The following is a 20574-nucleotide window of genomic DNA, read 5'->3' on the forward strand; positions in this document are numbered from 1 at the left end:
TTTAATGTTCAAGCCCCCGAGTGAAATTAAGGCGAGCAGGCATCTATCTCAGAAACAATACAAAAGGCCTTCTCTATCCCACGGATGATGGCTCAAGTGTCTGTACTGGTATAATTTTGTCTAACAGTTGATTACCTCATATGTGCAAGACATACTACTAAACAACATGGGAATAGAAAGAGTAATTTTTTTCAGTCAGATGCCAGGCACCCAGCAGCTTCTAAGTCAGAATTAACCTTATTTGCCTATTTGCCCCCAAATTTCTTTCTTTATTGTTCAGCACTGGTACCTACCACCTGACTTGATTATGTGATTCATTGTGTTCATGACTGCCTTCTTCATCAGATGAGATCCCTCTCCATAGAAAGGACCATTTTCTGGACATTTCTGTGTGCCACAACACTTAACATGGTACCTTATCCTGAGTAAGTAACTCTAGACACCAAGGTCTAAAAATTCTAACCCCATGGCCACTCCCTAGAGCTGATAACCAAGTTCTCTAGGTTGAAAGACTTACTTCCAAACTGAAAAAAATCAGTTACTGTGGTGCAGAACAGGAGTCAAATAGAAAGTTATCACATATTTTTTATTATCTATATGTTTCATGACAAAATTTGAGACACCTTAATAAAACTAGTTTTCCATACCTCTAAATTAATATTTAAGGCTATATGATAATATAAAATTATGTCACATGACTACTTTTTCTTGAAAAAATAAAGTTATGTGAAATGCAAAATTCAATAACATAACCACTTAAACATAGGTTGTAATTTTAGTTATTTCGCTACTGTAGGGTTGATAATATCTTATTAGATTTAGCAAAACTTTAGTCTGGTTTTTTTGTTTGTTTATTTTATCTTTTTTCCTAAAAACAGTGGCAAGTCTGATTTTGTACTAGGGTTATGCCCATTTTAGAGATACATGTGTTTCTGTGGCCCGAAAGTTAATATTAAGGAAAAACAAACTTTCTGTCGTAGCATTTGTACATAACAAAGAGGCAATGAACTCACATAATCTCTTTGTGTTTGGAATCCTAATGTCCTTCCTCATGCCAAACATCTTTATATCCTCTTAGCCATCACTGCTCTGTAGAGTCTTTCTACTGGCCTTATTCTGCTAGCAAACTCTCATTAAAATGCAATTTTAGAACATGTTTATTTAAAGATCATTTCCTTAAAAGTAAGAAAATCTTCTTTAAATTTACAAAAATAATAATAATAATAATAAAGTCTTCCTCTTTCTACCTGTAAGTTAATAGGGCCTAAAATAAATCAATTTTCTTTGTCTGAGTATATAAAGGCCTATCAAATTCCCAGTGAAAGCAATAAAATTTATCTTGCTTCAACAATGTGCACAATATCACTTGTGATTACTGGTTATTTTTTTAAATGAGGTATTCCTTTTACTTAGTGCCTTGAAAGCACACGTTTTCTTGAATTTTACCTTCATTTTGACATTAAAATGAAAGATAATTTCCTTTTGAACACACTTCAAAGAATGCTAGCAATGTAGGCAAGTAACTGCTTTCAATTACATTTGGCAATATTTGCCATCCTTATCACCTGGAATCTGTGACTCAGCTTTGCCTTGCTCAGGCAAAGGCAACAATTGCTCTGGCATTTAATACTAGGGAGGCTTTCTCAGAGAGTGTGGTTAGGAAAGCATGCAGAATTACCTATGCATGTTTTTGCGAATTTTCTATTTCTCTTCAACCTCTGGCTTGAGTCATTCCTCTTTATTGCCAAATGTGGAAAATTCCCAGGGCATTTCGAAGTATGACGGCATTAGTAAGGTAGGATATTTAAAGTCAGGACTATCCTGGAGAATTTGTGGATCTGTTTTAAGAACCACAACCCAAATAGAACAATAAATAATGTGATGGAGGAACATGTTCACGTTAGCAGCTGACAAGATAGCTTGGAGCTGGCCACTGAGTTTAGATTCCTTTTTCAGAAAAAAAAGAAGCACCATGGCCTCTTGAATAATAATTAATATCCACAAGCAGTGCTTATCTGCCAACCAACTATTGCGAAGTGGTTATGTTATTTGGGGAAAGGGGGTCATTATTCAAAAAGTATGAATTTGTCCGTTCCAATGGAGTATTGTCCGATTGGTGTCTTCGACTTTTTGGTTGCAGCTACATATTAATAAAACATAACAGAATATAAGATCGGACATTAAAGAGGAAAATAGTACATATGTGACTATAAACTACCTAAATCATCTAATACCAGCTTTTTCCCAAAGAGCTACTATTTCCCACTAGCTCTCTACATCACAAGATTTTTCTTTAAGTTTATTTATTTTGAGAGTGAGCGAGAGAAAGAGAGAGAGAGAGAGACAGAGACAGAGACAGAGCATGCATGAGCAGGGGAAGGGCAGAGAGAGAGAGAATCCCAAGCAGGCAGTATGCTGACAGCATGGAGCCCAACATGGGGATTGATCCCACGAACTGTGAGATCATGACTGGAGCAGAGATCAAGACTCAGAGGCTTAAGTGAATGAGGCACCCACGTGCCCTCTATATCACAAGATTTGAATTGAAATTCATGTTAAAGCATATGTAAGTATCATAAAAATGCCATGGTATTTCATTCATTAGAAGAATCCAGGATATCCTCAGGAGACATTAGAACAAATCTGGCATTTAACATTCAGAAATGAAGCAAAATGTAGCCATTTGGTGTGGAGCTGCTATTAAGAGGAACAGAACTGAGCTAACAGCCCACATTATCTGCCACCAGAAGAAGCTGAGGAGAGAGGAGAACTGTCCCAGTTGGGGCATGGAAGATTAAAAAAAAAAAAAACCCATTAGATTCTCTGCATTCTAACATTATAGAAGCAGAAGTCATGGAAGCTTGATTTTAGAGTGGGTTCTGCCATGAGCTAGCTCTAAAACCTTGTAGATTAATTTATTTGGCAATCGTTGATAGAACACCAACCTTATGCCAGACGCCATTCGGGGTTAGAGATAGAAGGGAACAAAAGAGATAGAATCTCTGCCCTCATGAAGTTTACAATTTATCAGTGCTGGTAAATGTTAAATATGATCATATAATATGCAACAAATACTATAAAAAAATAGGGATTCTAACAGGGAGACTGGTGAATCAGGGAAGGCCTGAGAAAGTGACATTTGAGCTGGTCGTCCTTCACTTTTCACATAGAAATCACCTGTGGAGCTTTACAAATTATGAGTGCCTGGTTCTCCACCAGATCAAAAGAACTGAATCCAAGAATGAGGTCTAGATAGCATTATTTATTAAAATCTTACCCAAGTGGGGTGCCTGGGTGGCTTAGTCAGCTGAGTGTCCGACTTTTGATTTTGACTGAGGTCATGCTTCCAGGGTCATGAGACCAAACCCTGCAAAGCCTGCTTGGGGTTTTCTCTCTCCCTCTGCTCCTCTCCCCCACATGCACTCTCTCTCTCTCTTCCCCTCCCTGCCTCAAATAAATAAATAAATAAATAAATAACATCTTGCCTAAGTGACTATAATTTGTGGCCAGCATTGAGGACCAGAGATTTCAGCTGACTTTGGAAGGTGAGAAGAGGCTGAGTAGAGAGTTGGGGGAACCGTTTTCAGGGCAGAAAGAATGGTATTTGTCAAAGCACTAGAAAGAGTCTACCACATTTAGGAAATAAAAGGAAGGTGCTGAGAGATGGGTTCAGAAGGGACATTAGCTCTTGGCCCCTCTGTAAGCAACCTGAAGGGTTTGGGATTTTATCCGAAGTACAACAGAAAGCTGTTAGACAGAACTGACTGCTATGGCTCCTCCCTACAGAAAGCACTGGAATGATCAAAAGAGGAATGGGGGACTGAGGAGGTAAAGGAGAAGGATGATGGTTTGCGCTGTCCTCGTAGCAATGGAGATGGAGAGAGAATTATTTTGAGCTATTTCAGAAGTAGAACTGACATTATGATGAATTACATAAAGAAGGGTGAGGGAGAAGTGTGAAAGAAGATTCCCGGGCTTCTGGCTTGAACAGCTGGGTAAAAGCATGCACATTTGCTGAGATGTGTGACACTGGAGGAGAGGAAAAGGGGTTTATACCTGTAAATACGAAGCACTGTGAAACACCAAGTAAGCACTTGATTGGGTCTTAGGGAAAAGGTCCAGACATACCTATTTGGAAGCCAGCAGCATAAAGAAAGTACTTGAAGCCATGTGTGATATGAGACCCTGGAGAGAGTATGGAATAAAAGAACTCAGCTAGTCCCAGTCTCAATCTCATAACATACAATGAAAGGATTGACTATGATCAGCGGTTCTTAACCTTCCGTGTGCCTCAGAATCACCCAGAGGACTTGCTAAAACATTAGTTGTTGGGCTCCTAAAATCTCAGATTCTGTGCGTTTGCAAATTTGCATCTCTAACAAGTGTCCCAGGTGACATAAATGCTTCTGATAGGGGATTACTTGGAAAATGGATGATCTAAGATTTCCCTACCTTCTCTAATATTTCACCATTACATCACGGTACCATCTGCAAAAACTCACATGAAAACATGTACAAATGCCAGATAGAGATTTTGTTATTACAAAATGAAAGCATGGTAAAATGGAAACAGAGAGATGTGATCTCGGAAGTGGTTAAGAGCTGTTCTACGACTTCATAATTTGTGTTCTTTTTAAAGGTTGGACAGATTCAACAACTGACAAATACTAAGTGAGCATCTTCCTCATGTAAACCATTTATAGGAAAATAATCTGCAATTCTCTTAAAATTAAGTGCACACATTTCCTGTTAGTATTGTAGCAGTTTTTGAGAAACCTATAGAAACAGAGAATTCAGTTCTGCAAGGATCATTTTTTTAAAACATAGTCAAAGAAATCTTGAAGTATGATAAGAGTTGAGCAACACAGACCATAATATAGTCATTTTGTGTCTTGGGCACACAGAATCAAGATGGTGAGAATATTGTTTTTATTTTACTCTTATTTCACCACATTCAGTCTTGATGTTAAAAAAATAAACAGCTCTTGGGGCGCCTGGGTGGCTCGCTGGTTAAGCATCCCACTCTTGATTTCAGCTCAGATCATGGTTTCATGATTCGTGAGTTCAAGCCCCACATAGGGCTTTGGGCTGGCAAGGCAGAGCCTGCTTGGGATTCTCTCTCTCCACCTCTCCCCCACTCATACACTCACATGCTCTCTCCCTCCCCCTCTCTCAAAATAAATAAACTTAAACAAATAAATAAAATAATAAATTAATAAATAAATAAATTAATTAATTAAATAAGAAAATTACTGGATCATTATTTAAAAGAAGATTTCAAGTACATTATTGTTATTAGTTATTGGCAACCAACTTTTAAAAAGCAACACCCCCTACCTAGATTCCTCCACTGTGACATCATCAAAGAATGTGGATTGCACAGTTTTCACAGAATCGTCAAAGTACATAAGTCATTCAACCTCCACCTACCTCATCTAGGGATGTTCATGGATTAAAAAAGCTGATGCTTCAAAAAGGAGACAGTAAACAAACTTTCTGAAACCACTTGAGAGAACTCTTTAAGTGTTCTTCTAATTTTGAAAGAAGCATAGTGATATCTATGCAGACATAATCACAAACTCTTCTCCAAAATCCTAATTTTCTAACAAGTTGTGCATGTGTTCATGAATTGTATTTACAAGGTAGCTTGAACGAAGTGAGGGGCTCATTCTGTGATAAATGAAACAGATCAAAATGTTAGAACCTTGCGAAAGTGGATAGCAGCTCCCCTATTTGGGCTAGCCATTTGCTGTGATTTTTTTAAATGTCACCAAACAGAAGTTTCAAGCTACCCAGAAACAAAACCCAACAGATTTCTTTCTTATTCCTCTGTTCCCTACCCAAGGCATTCAAATAACATTTGCATTGCTTCTAGCTCTCAGCCAAAGATGGGCTTTACTTCAAACATCTTAAGTGCAGATTCCTATGTTGATAAACTTGCTTGGACACATGGTGCCCCCAAAGACAAGCTCTGATGCATGAACAGCAGATGCTTCAAGGAGAATGGTTATCTGGCCTCCTTTCTTACCTCCCAGTGACAGAGGTCATGACCCTTAAGTGATATCTAGCCACGACTCTTACCTCATTTGAGGTGGGTTCAAAGTGACATCCAAACATTAAGCTCAGTTAAGATGCTGTAGGACAGCTTCTCTGCATTGTCTAGTAGAAACTTTGAGCTGTAAACAAGCAGAATTTCTGGATAATGAGGAGCTTCTCATAGGAGTTTTGTAAGCATTACACATCCTCTTGCTGAATAACAAAGGAAAGGCACACATTCTTGGTGTGACTTAATGATTTTTTTTTTTTTTAGTGACTCGATTCTTAATCCATTTATTTCTCATGGGGAAAAAGTGTCACTTCTTTATGGGTCTTCAATCTACTTCTAATTATAGATTATTATAGATAATAATATAATATAATTATATTATATTATTATAATTATATATATATATATTATAATTATAGATTATTATAGATAATAATATATAATTATATTATATTATTATAATTATATATATATATATTATAATTATAATTTATAATATATTATAAATATAATTATAATTATATATATATATATTATATATATAATTATATATATATAATTATATATATATTATATATATAATATATATATATTATATATATAATATATATATAATATATAATATATATATAATTATAATATAATATAATATTATATAATAATATAATATAGATAATAATATAGATATAGATCCGAATCAAAATAATGGAACTAAACAAAAGACAGGAATCTATATATATGTGATATGCAAATGGAAGTCAACAGTGTTTTTTTGAAATGACCAATTTTGAAATGACTATGTTAGTTTGAGTCCTCTAAGAAACAGATATCAAGGCAAGAATTAGACATGCAAGAGGTTTATTAGCGTTATCGCGTTCTCATTTCCCACTCTGACCTAATCTACTTAGCCCCCACTCCTGAGTCTTGTCTAATAGTTTTCTTTCCAACAATTGCATTTCAGATGGAAAGAAGAGTATTGTTTTAGCTGCGTTAGTAACAATACAACTAATATTCGTTGAGTTTTTATCAAATTCTTGGCACTGTTGGCTGTATACTTTACATGCAGCGCCATTAAATTCTCACAATAAAACTACATGGTGTGTGTGGAGGAGGAGTCTATTTTTACCCTCATTTAACAGATGGTTGGGGGGGAAGAGGACATTTATTTAAGCAATTTACCCAAAAGTACACCTTATAAATGTCAGGGCTGAAATTTTCATCTACATAGTCTGATACCATAGCCCATTTCTTTAAACTGAATTGCACCCCCCCAAAAAATTTTTAAAATCAGTGCGTTGAATAACATTCATTTATTGGGCATGTACTGTGTTCTTGGTGCTGTGAAGGATACTAACAGAGATCCCTGGCCTCTGTGATTTTACAATGTAATGATGCAATTGGGAAGACAAATATTTTACAGGTAAATGATATGACTAAATATAATATGTACCTAAGAGACTATATATACTATGTTATATAATGGAATTAGAACTGCTTTCGATCATGCATAGGGTTTAAATAGGAAAAAGTAGAAGGGAAGGCCTTACAGCCCAAGAGGAAACAAGGGCATGACATATTCCCAGGACCAGTAGAAGCTGAAGTTGTAAGACGGGCAGCACATCTATCCAATTATAGACAAAGGTTTAAATGGGAAAGTCAGATGCCCCATAAATGTTCACTGAGTCAGTGAATCAAGGAAAAAAGTGGATGCATAAATGATCATATTTCCAAAATTACAAAGAGACTAATTGAGAACATTCAATTCTCTCTTTTTTTGTAAGTCTGCTTATTTATTTTGAGAGAGAGAGTGCATGCATGAAAGCAGGGTAAGGGCAGAGAGAGAGGGAGAGGGAGAGAGAGAGAGAGTGAGAGAGAGAGAGAGAGAGAGAGAGAGAGAGAATCCTAAGCAGGCTCAATGCTGTCAGTGCTGAGCCCAACATGGGGCTGGATCCCACACACCATGAGACCATGACCTGAGCAGAAATCAAGAGTCAGACACTTAGTCTACTGAGCCACGCAGGCACCCCTAAATTCTCTTTTTAAATTAAATTTCTTCCTTTTTCTGCATGCCTTTAAATTCAATGATAAGATGTGAAAAAGTTACAGCAGAAAACTAATTCTCTGGGGCACACCTTCTATTTTGACTAGGGTCACTTCAAAACACCAGTACAAATCAGACTCCTAGCACCCTAAGAGAAAGTGCTACTTTAGTTACATACTTTTATGAAATTTCTCTGATTTCAGTCACACTATGGTGTTAATTTAAAAAGAAAACTCATTAACAGTGTGCCTTATTGAAGCTGAATCTGAAAAAGAAAATTTTTCTTAAGGAATGGACATTAGAGAAGTATGAAAAGCAAAAAGAAACAAAATGAATTTCACGTTTTGAATGAGCAAAGCAACCTGAACACTAAGTATTTTCTTTTAAATAAATTGAGTAACATTTCCTCTCTCTATATATATATGTGGGAAGTTAATGGTAACTTGATAGGTCAATTTAAAATTTCTAATGTGAAGCGTTGTTCCAGACTTGAAGGAATTGGGGTCAGAGTATACAGACTCTTTCTCTATCAAGCAATAGATCATGCAGTGACAGCCCATGTGAACACAGAGCACATCTTCAGAATCTCAAGGCTGTAGGAAGGTCAGCATGTGGCACTGTGTTCTTTGTTTCCTCTCCCTTGTCACGCTTAGAAACTGTTATGTGTAACAATGTGAGAGACAAAACATTTAAAAATGACCTCTGTCGTGAGGAAAAAAATTTCCTTGGCCTCGTTGAAATAATCATTACCCTTCAATTTGTACTAATCATTTGGCCAAGTCTCCACTCTCCCCCATAAACCATCCAGCAAAAATTGATACAGGCGAAAAGAAAATGGAAACCTCGTCCTTTCCCACCCTATGAAGCTACTGACAGAGAATGCAATTAATAAATGAGGAAATGTGTTAAAAGAACTCGTAACCTGTCGAGTTCAGTCTTTCCAGGGCTGAGCCGTTGATAGCGGTACCGTGGCACTGGTTTGTCACCAAGGATTCTGGTGACAACATGAGGCAGCAATTCCCAATTAAAACATAAATTAAAAAAATAAAATAAAATAAAGCAATTCAATGGCTACACAAATTATAGTTTGTTTTGTTTTGTTCTGTTTTAACAAAAAAAGCTCCAATGGCTCTTCCGGCTGATGGGAAGATTTATTTATAATGCTATCTTCCAAAGTGTGTCAAACGAAAACAGGTCCATGGGATGCTCACAGCTGTGACAGGAAGTAACGGCCCTGTGATTAAAGGCTGGTTGAATAAAATGTCTTTACTACTGGGATTCTCTGGCTCTTTCATATGCCAACGTGCATTATTAATATCAAGAGGGAATAGCATGTGGCATTTTCCCAATTTCCTTAACTATAGAACTCATTTTAATAGGGCACAGGGTAAATTTCCAGGAAGTCAGATTTAAGCATTTAAAAACAAGAGAGGGGGAGAAGAAAAACGTGAAACCCCTAAAGATGAGGCAGCTCATTTTGAACCCATTCAAACAATGTGAAGGTTTTTTTTTTTTTTATTTAAACCGAAATTACAAGTTCTTTGATGGCAAGGTACATTTGAGTTTGAAAAAAAAATAAGATTTTTTAAGGAGCCATATGATTCCAGCTTTCTTTTTAATTTCCTTAAACATCCTGCGATAATAAAATATATTTCTGAAAGTAGAACTTTGTGTGGAAGTTAAAACATTTCAGAATTTAAAGCGACATATTTTTGAGATGTAATTATTCAGAAGGAAAATGCATGAAATAAAAAAAATACCATAAAGCATAAATAAATCAGAACTTAAAAAATAATCTGGATGTCTTACCACTGTTAAACTTCTATTAGCATCCCAAGTAAAAGCAATCACTTAAAATAAATAGAAAATTTTAAAATTATTTTTCACCAATTATTAAGGAATAGAAATTAGGGGTGCCTGGGTGGCTCAGTCAATTAAACACCTGACGTCAGCTCAGGTCATGATCTCATAATTTGTGGGTTCAAGCCCCACATCTGGGTCTCTGCTGTCAGCACGGAGCCTGCTTCAGATCATCTGCCTCCCCTCTGTCTCTGCCCCTCCTCTGCTTGTGCTCTCTTTCTCTGTCTCTCTCAAAAATAAATAAATGAACTTAAAAAAAAAAAAACAAATTTAAAGTATGCTTGACTATAATGTGGTCACAGATATTTACTGTCCCTAAAAATGTTAATTTTAAAATTTGGTGTCTCATATATTTTATATAAAATGAGATGAAACTACATCTATGAAAACATACTATTTTGAGAAATAATCTGCATAGTTTATAATACCTTTAAATTTTTAAATTATGCAATAGAATTTTCATGAAGATACCTTTTTTGGTAATAAAACTGAATATTTTACAATCATATTCAAACATAAGCAATCAACTGCTATTTTAAAAATAGTTACTTCAAAAATGACTTCAAAAATGAAATAGGATAGCTGACCTGCTTGAAAGTAGCTTAGAGAAGGAGGATTTTATAGAAGAGTTGACACAAGAGTAAAAGAAAGAACAACATGAAAAGAGAAAGAGTCAGAGAATCCAGATGTGTCTGTGAGGCAGAGAAAACAGTAACCAGAGCCTGAAATGTTCTGTGGCTTATTAGCAATGAGATAAAATATAAAGGTACTCTCTGGCTCAGGACAAGAAATTACAGACAGCACGTTCTTTGTGTAAACTTCAATCAACTTCAGAGTACAACATATCCCTAATGTCTTTTTCCATATCTTCATCAATATTCAAGAAACAAGTATTTATTTTGCAAAGCACAGTTGTCTTAAAGAGAAAAGAATGTATGAAATAGTCTATGAAAGCAAATCATTTCTTATTTTCTTGCATAAATAGCCAAGGGGCGAAGAAAGAATTTAATAAATTTGCAAATATTTAGATCTTAAAGACTTCCACAACAGTTGGAAGATGAAAAGGTGTTCTGAATATTCACATGAAAATCTCACACCAAATATCCAAATTCTTTTCTCATTCTGACCTCTGTTGTCCCCACCCCACCCCCACCCCATTCTTTTTGGTCCTATTTGGAATCAGATAAGCACGTCACTTCCTTTGTCCACTTTTTAAAAATAAATTAAATGTACTGACATTAGGTTAAGTAATACCACACCCAACCATACACTAGGGTATCAATTCAGCTAGGATTCTCTTAGCCATGAGGAATTAAAACCCTGTCTCAGACAGACTCAGCCATGAAAAAGTTTATTATCTCACATAACAGGAAGTCCAGAGATGGGGACCTTCCAGGATTGGTTGATGTAGCAGATCAATGATAACATCAGGAGCCCAGGTTCCTTCCTCTGCTCAGTTCAGCTGTCCTGGACATTGGCTCTACCCTTAGACTTAGAGCAGTATGGCACCCAGAATTTGGAGAAACATATCTAGACATGACAGTGTTTTGAGATATTATTTTCTCTTGTGGAATTTTCTTTGAAATGAGGCAAACTATTTCCAGATCCCCCTAGAAAAATTGCCTTCCTATTTCATTGGCCAAAATTGGCTCATGAGCCTTCTCAAAGGGTCACTAGGCTTATCTTAAATCCAATGAATCCACTACAGAAGCTGGAGATGTGATCAGTTTTTCCAGAGGTACATGGCTGGTAGAGGAAGAGGTAAGTATCTGGGAATAATTTTTTAAAGGATTCTTTTAGGAAGAAGGAAAGAAAGAATGAAAGCTAATAGAAACCAGCAGTGTCCTCCACACATGTTTGTCTATGTTTTTAAAGACAAAAATGATATGTAGTATCTCTGGAGCTTGCATAGTCACACTGAAGAAAGTGTTTAAATTGAATATCTGAATAAACAGGTCATATTTGCATAATTTTCCTCTTCTGAGAAAGCCAGTAAACTCCTAAGAGTTCAGTTTCTGGAAACGTCATTTCTTAAACATTTGTTTTGGCATCTTGGTTATTTCCTGCAAACAGCCTACCACATAGATCCTTGCAATAACTCACTTAAGAATAATGGCAGTGCTCTCAGGCAGTTAATCTCGTCTGCTTCTCAAAGAAAGAGAAACTGTGATATAGTCAAGCCAGTGGCTCCCAGAGGTCTGCTATGGCACTCTTCCTTGCACGCTCATGAGAACCCCCACAAGTACCTATCTATCTAGTGTCCCATTCTTGTCCTGACAACTCGTTGTTTACTGTTATTAATAAATCCTTGTTAAGTTGTCCCAGCCAATTAATGTGTTGGTGGGTAAACTCAGTGTTAGGAATGAGATTTAAAGAATAACTTTCTCTGTGAGAATCAGATTTAAGAAATGAGAGTTGAGGGATGCCTGGGTGGCTCAGTCAGTTGAGTGTCCAACTTTTGATTTCAGCTCAGGTCATGACCCCAGAGTTGTGGGATCAAGCCCCACATTGGGCTCCCCACTGGACATGGAGCCTGCTTGAGATTCTCTCTCTCCCTCTGCCCCTCTCCCCCACTTGCACTTTCTCTTTCTCTCCTCTCTCTCAAAACAAAAGAAGAAATGAGAGATGATATTATCTTTCATTTTCCTCAGCACATGAGACTATAGTGTGCTGACTTCACTGACTACAGCGAAAATTTGATGGCTTCCGAAGTGACACCAAGTGGCAATGACAAACTACTATTAGAGCATGAAGAGAATCTCAGTCCCAAGAGACAAGGAGATGGTAATCACAGGTCTCTGCCTGCTTCAGCCTTTTGTCCCACCCTAGCCTCACCCTAGGTGGCAAGGGTGTTTTTAAACTCAATAACTGATAGAAATTTTTCTGTGAGAGCTGATGGATATTGGTGATATGAAGTGTTTATTTGTCGAGCGGTATTTGTCTCCATTCTGGGAAACCCAAGGATCAACGTGAAATAGAGGTTACCAGCAGAAGCGCAGGGCATTGCTACAGGATTAAGTACAGAAAGAGGAGTAGACGAGAGGAAAAAAATCAAAAGGAGAGAAGACTTCTAGTACTTCTGAGAAGTCTGCGCAATATTAAGAAATAAATATTTAAGGCAAAGAATAAAGAATGGTTTGTACCCTACTTTGGATTCTGGTCAATCATAAATGACATTAGATCCTTGCCAATGGTGGATCAAGCCCATGAGCCTCTGCAGGGCATCGTAACAGTGGTACACACACAATAAGGGCAACTTCACTCAAGGTTCAAATGCCACCTACTCCCAAAGTTCAGTTCTGACTCCAAGATCAAGGATAGCTTGGACAGCTGGCTTCCCCTTTCCACATAGGAAGACATTTATTCTCTTGCAACATCCTTGGTCTAAATAGAGAATAATGTTTACTCTATTATCTAAGAAGAAATAACGTACGTGGAAGCTAGGTTTCCCCACAGACAGCCCTACAGCTCAGCTTGGTTGCAGAACATTGGCCGTGTAACGGCTCTGGTGCTAAGAAAACCATCATCCTGAGGACGTCATCATCCTCAGCTTTTTTATGGATCAGGAAACAGTAGCTTCCAAAGATTTCCTGTTAATAAAGACTGATAGAAGTTACTTGAATGTCCAGGTGTAGTGCCATAGCATATGATAAGACAGTAACCTATAGGTCTAGCTGCATAAGATCTCTCCAATTAAAACAATGCTTTAACTTCAAATTTGGGCCAGGTCAGAGGCAAATCCTGTTACTTAAGAAACATTGGCTGCCATTTTTTTCATTCATTCAGTGATTAGCAAATATTTATTAAGCCCATGTTACCATGTGCCAGTAATTGTTATAGGTGTTGTAGATAGATTGTTAAACAAAAATGACCTTTTCTACAGCTAAATGAAATCAAGAAAAAATCATAATATTTCTAGAGCTTGGATAGTAACCCTAAAGGAAGCTTTGTGTCCATATAAGAGTGGTTTCACACCCAAAGATATTTCTATCTAAATCATTCAGAACATATTTAAGCAAGAGAACTATATCCAATGATAAAACAAGCTATGCAGCATAAATGCAAGCAAATAGTCCAAGTGACAATAAAATTATTAAGCAGTTTTAATAAGGTATGAGCAAAACTTGCAGTTAAAAGCCAGTGGGTGATCCATGACTATCTCACTGTAGCCGGACTCAAGCATGCCCATTTTACAGAGAAGGAAGCAGAGGGGATACACTTGTATCAGACCCTCCAGCTACCACGTGTTAGGCCATATTTTTCCCAAGTAAAACAGTGTCTATTTCCACCCCAGGCCGTGTAGCCTTTCACTTCTTCCCTCTGATTATCCCCCAGTTTCTCCACCTTCATCCATATATGTTCCAAGCAAGTATTAGTGTACTTACATAAATCCACAAATGGTAAACACCATGAACTGTAAACACCAACTTAAAGATTGTTAGGGTGGCCCAGATTATTTGCAGCTCAATATCACTTGAATTAAGTTTAGTTCTCCAGATTGTATCAACTCTAAAATACAAACTAGTTGACGCTAAAGAACATCCCTCTAGACATATTCCATGGCCAGTCCAAGCAGGTGTCCTCAGAGTTCTAAGCATTTGTCACTTGTTCCCAGAGCCACTCCTTAAACCCAGACCCTTGGCCCTTGAGGTTTTTAAATACGTGAGACAGTTCTCTGTGTTTTCTTTAGCCCCTAATCTCCCCATCCTAGACAGCTGTTATCTACCACCACCGAGTCTATACTTATATCATGACTGACTCCCCTCCTTTCGAATTTGAGGACGTCTTCTGTCCAAATAGCTTGTTCTTGTTTTTACCTTATAGGTTAGTGATTCGTATATTCAAGGTGCATTAGAATGAGGACTTGTTAAAACAGATTGCTGAGTCCCAACCCTAGACTATCAAGATTCAGTAAGTCTACGGTAGGGCTTGAGAATTTGCATTACAAACAAGTTCCCAGATGATTCTGATGCTGCAGGAAATATTTTTAAATTGTGACAGTACAGGAGTGCCTGAGTGGCTCAGTCAGTTGAGCGCCAGCTTCGGCTCAGGTCATGATCTCGAGGTTCTTGATTTCCAGCCTGCTTTGGATTCTATGTCTCCCTGCCCCTCCCCTGCCTGTTCTCTCTCTCTCTCTCTCTCTCTCTCTCAAAAATAAAATAAACATTAAAAAATTTTTTTAATTGTGATAATATAAAATGCTGGTCAGAAACTGAATCTCTTGCTGATTGGATTGTAAGTTTGAAAATGTTTTGACAGTCTCTTTAAAAATGAAACATATACTTAACATGCAATACAGTAATTACACCCCTGGGGCATTTATTTATCCCAGAGAAATGAATACGTGTTCACACAAAAACTTATACACAATAGTTTATAGCAGTTTTGTTTTTAACAGGCCCAAAATGAAAACAACCAAAATGTCCTTCAACAAGTGAATAAACAAACTGTGGTATATCTATACGAAGGAATACTATTCAGTAATCAAAAGGAATGAATTACTGACACAGCCAACAAATTGAATAGATCTCAAAGGTATTATTTTGCAGGGTTAAAAAAAATCCAATCTCAAAAGGCCACATACTGTATGAGTCCATTTATTTAACATTTTTGAAATGACAGCGTTATGGAGATGTTAAACAGATTAGTGTCAGGGATTGGGGATGTTGGGGGCTGAGTGACTATAAAGGGGTGGCACAAAGGAGATCTTCGTGGTAATGGAATGTTTCTCTTTCTTAATTGTGGTGGTAGAGGGACCAGCATGCAATGAGTGACATAGACTCATATACACAGATGGTGCCAACCTCCATCTCCTATTTTAGAAATTGCATTATAATTATGTAAGAGGAAACCATTGGGGAAAACTGTGTAACATGTACGTGGGCTTTCTCTATATTCTATACTCCTTTGCCCCTTCCTGTGAATCTGTATTTCAAAATAGAAAGTTATAAAAAAATCCTTCCCCTGTGCAGCCAGGGTTTGGAAACACAAACATGGCACTGGACGAGGACAATCCTGATGCCCACCCCTATACTATTGTTTCCAGCTTTCTTTCTTGAGACCCCTGTATGGCTCTGTCCACACCTGGCTCAAATCTGTGTAGATTCCTCTTTTACAATTTCCTAAATTCGTTGACCTTTCCCATGCTGCTGTGGGGAATTACACTGGATTCACTGGTATTACCTGTCAGGAGAGAAAATTTTGAAAATATCCTTTCACCCAGTATTTCCAGTCCAGCAATCTATCCTAAAGAAAATACCAGAGTCGCAAACACTGTGGTTCTAAACACAATAGCAAATATGTTGAATGCAAACTAAGTAGCTAAATAAATGTAGATACATCCATATGCCTAAATAAAGCATGCTTGTTGAGGGTGCCTGGGTGGCTCTGTGGGTTAAGCATTCCACTCTTGATTCGGCTCAGGTCATGATCTCACAGTTCGTGAGTTCCAGCCCTGCATGGGGCTCTGTGCTAACAGTCTGGAATCTGTCTGGAATTCTCTCTCTCACTCCACCCCTCCCCTACTCTCACTCTCTCAAAATAAATAAACATTTTAAAAATTCTTGTTTAAAAAATAAATTAATAATTAAATAAAATACAGTTGTTGAGAAATATTTACTCAATCTTATTAACAAAATGACACCAAAACCTGTGCATGGATTATGTTCTTAATTATGTTAATTACTATTTGCAAAGAAAACGTGTTAAAATGCAAATAGAGATATTTTTTGAGTGATTGGATTATAAGTGATTTTGGATTTTCTCTAAGTTTTCTGGATTTTCTAATTTTATACAATGAGCATGAACTTTTAGAATTTAAATAACGCTGTCCAAGGCTGATATGGCTTAAGAGTCACATCTATAGACTTTCAGAATGCTTGAAAAGAAAACCTTGAAAGAAACTCAGTCTACTTCTGCCCACACTTTCTTCCAGGCTCTCTTGTAAACCTCTCAATTCCCCCAGCTGACACAAACTTTCTTTTCCAAACGTGTAACAATGGCCCTCTATTCTGTCTCATCCAACAGGTAGCCTACACCCCTACCATTCTGACATCTGATGTCAGGACAGTATTGCCTCCCTTCATCTTCTCAGATGCAAAAGTATTAGAATTAGTTAAAAGAGACAAAGGGAGAAGAAATTTCTGTCTACATCAAATTAAAAGACTCCCAGAAACACTGAGAAACAGTCTTACAGCTCTTGGCTGCCAATCAAAATTCCTTTAAGTGAATTTTTTTTTTAATTTTTTTTTCAACGTTTATTTATTTTTGGGACAGAGAGGGACAGAGCATGAACGGGCGAGGGGCAGAGAGAGAGGGAGACACAGAATCGGAAACAGGCCCCAGGCTCTGAGCCATCAGCCCAGAGCCCGACGCGGGGCTCGAACTCACAGACCGTGAGATCGTGACCTGGCTGAAGTCGGACGCTTAACCGACTGCGCCACCCAGGCGCCCCATGAATATTTTTAATGTTTATGATTTAGAAATACATTTCTAAAGGCCACGGTATTTTGTTATCACTTCTCCCTATAATCAAGTTTCTCTCTGACAGTTTGAACTTTTTTAACGAAGTGCTTTAATAACAAAAAGTGTTTGTGTTTTACTTTCCCTGGATTCAATCTCTATTTTTAAAAAGAGCACAAAATGAAGTTATCTGTAGCTCCTTAATTTGATTACATTCTACCTATCAAAATATTTATATTAATCTCATTAAAATATGAATAAGTGTTTTTATGCTGGTTGATTTTACAGTATTCTCTGGAGTTTCTTTAAGTGCCTTCCCTTGTATATTGTCTAGATTATAGATCACCATACTACTGTCCTTCACATCCCCTCATTCATCTTAATAATCGAAAGATCTTCGAGTAATTACAGTTTAGAAATATGCGCTCTGTTGGGGTTTTCAGCATTGCACGCCTGAATCTTTTATTTTAACCCTTTGGGAAACAGAGATACACAAAAAGTGCCACAGAGTAATCACTGAAGTCCCAAATCTAGTTCAGCTCCCACAGTCACTGTGTTGACTCCAGGTTCCCATATGTGTAAGTGAAAACACCGGAGCAGATGATCTCTGAAGTCTGTCTGACAGATTCCACCCTGTTTTCTGAACCTAAGGTGCTCCTTAACTTTGCATAGGAACAGGAGACTGGATGACTCCCATCACTGCATTTCCCAGCAGCTTGGATCTGGAATAGATTTGTTTTGAGAAGCCAGATAAAATAAGAGACTACCTGGACCTCAGACACCAAACCCTTTCCTATCAACTCTAGACTGTACAGAAACATTTGGAAAAATATTATAATTTAAGTTTAAATTTCCTCCAATCAGGTCCATAGTTTTATCCTTGGAGACAAGTACACTAATGTAAGGAGTCAGGGGACCAATCTTGAGTTAGTTTCGGGCTGATGGACAGTCAAGATTGTCCAATCTTGGGTTGACAAGATTCCAACGCAACTTCAGAGAATGTTGTAAACACCGCAGGTAAGTAAACTAATGGGGCACTTCCATTACAAGTGCCACAGTAACTGGCTAAAGGCTTTTCTTTGTTCTTTCATTCGGTGATGATTGAAAGCTAACCATGAGAACTCTAGAAAAAGGGAGAGCCAAGAGCTTGCACCTGACAGACTGGTTAAGTTAGACTGCAATGCAGAACCTACTTTTTTTATTTAAAGTGAGTTAAAACTTTGAAAAAATCTTAACATGAAGAAAAACAAGTCAGAGTGAACTTATGGGAGTTACAATTTGTGCACAGCTGTATTTTTAGTTTATCTTTCCAATTAGTAATGTAATGAATCATTAACCATTAATTAATAATTATCAGCAAACACTTACTATCTTCATTGCATATTGATTTGTGATGACATTATGTATTCATTTAAGGAGACATTCTTTCTACAAATATTTATAAAATGTCTGCAATACTAAAAATGTTACATCAGGTGAAACATGAATCTTAAGTAAATAATAATATCTAACAATTATGGGATGTCATACCCAGAGCACTGTCACAAACATATATATATTAATGAGCTATACATATCTATTAGCTCATTAAATATATTAATGAGCTGTGTACATAATTAATCTTATACATATATATATATACATATATATATATATATTAATCTTCATAGCAACCTCATGAGACTGTTAGCATTACCATCTTCATTTTATAAGAAAACTGAGCCATAGACTGTTAGCAGCCTTGCCCAGTCTAGGACCCAGATCTATTATTTGGCATAAACTCTGAGTCGAAACTCTCAGGCTCTTAACTACTACAGTACAAGTATTATGTTAAAACATGAAATTGCAGTTTTTGTTGGTCAGATAATGGTTGAATGTTATCAATTTCAACCTATAGGTTTGCATACACAAATGAGTTCTCCTAACAACCGGGCTGTAAGAATTTAGAGGTGATAGAAATGACCAAGGAGCTGGTGTTCTCAAAGAAAGCTCCATGGAATGGAAATTGATCTCAGCTTTAAAAGACAGGACTTGGATAAGAAGAAAAGGAGGAGAGTATTTTCCAGGAGAGAGGATGACACACACCAAGTCATGCAGGTAAGAATACATCCATGTTTTCTAGAAGCATTGACTTTCATTTGGTTCCTGTGATGGAATTCACCTCCTGCTTCATCTCCAGATTCTGGCCACCTCCAGTACCACCACTAGCTAAAATGGCCCTAAACAGGGGTGTATAGGTGTTCCCTCAAAATTCACATGTTGAAGTCTTCACCTCCAGTACTCAGAATGTCACCTTGTTTGGAAATCGGTTTATTGCAGATAGAATTGGTTAAGATGTAGTCATTAGGGTGACTTCAATTCAATATGACTAAATTCCTTACTGAGAGGGGGAATTTGACACAGACACAGATATACAGGGAGAATGCATATGGAGATGAAGGCAGAGATCAAGATGAAGCACAGAAATGCTTCTACAGGCCAAGGAACACCAAAGCCAGCAAATGACCAGGAGGTAAGTGAAAGACATGGAACAGATTTTCCTCAGAAGTAACCAGTGCTGCTGACACCTTGACATTGGAACGTCTAGCCTGCTGAACTGTGAGACCAAAAATTTCTCTAAAGTTACCCAGTTTGTGGTACTTTATCATGGCAGCCTTAGCAAACTCTATGAGAGGGAATACAAGGAGTCTTGCAACCTCTACTCATTATTTGAATTTCCTTACCCTTCCTCCCTCCCCCCACATGCACGCTGGGAAGAGAGTCAAAGGAATTCCTCAGGCCTTTAAATTCTGAGTCTTGATCAGCACATCAGCACTTCTGTCTCAATGTTTTATCATGACAAACTTGGCCATTAACCCAAGTCCTCTTCTTTAAACATTCTGACTTTGCTGTCTCTCAAGTTACATATTTTTGTGGTATAAGAATCTACTACTCTTTCTCAATATCAGCATTTTTCTCTCCTGAGTTAAGAGCTGTTTATAAACCATACAAATATGTAAGACATGATTTTATGGTAACATTTGTCTCTCTAGAAAAATTGAAATCCCTTCTAAATATAACCACTTCTGATTTTTAAAAAGAATGCACCACAATTTCCTGAGGCAATGCCAGAATAAGAAAATATATGTATAGTGAAGATTATTTAATACTTATGACAGTTATTTTT

The 20574-nt window shown here is 37.2% G+C and overlaps 1 long non-coding RNA gene across 1 annotated transcript in view; it reads left to right on the plus strand.

The window, feature by feature from the left end:
* The window catches only part of LOC123379799, a 79016-nt gene extending 59471 nt beyond the window's left edge, over positions 1-19545 (plus strand). Inside the window, exon 4 of the long non-coding RNA XR_006584668.1 lies at positions 19306-19545. This is a non-coding gene — a long non-coding RNA (uncharacterized LOC123379799). The remainder of the gene's footprint in view (positions 1-19305) is intronic.
* Positions 19546-20574: the final 1029 nt, after the last annotated feature.

The sequence above is a fragment of the Felis catus genome, chromosome C2, assembly GCF_018350175.1.
Source record: "Felis catus isolate Fca126 chromosome C2, F.catus_Fca126_mat1.0, whole genome shotgun sequence".
Lineage (NCBI taxonomy): Eukaryota > Metazoa > Chordata > Mammalia > Carnivora > Felidae > Felis > Felis catus.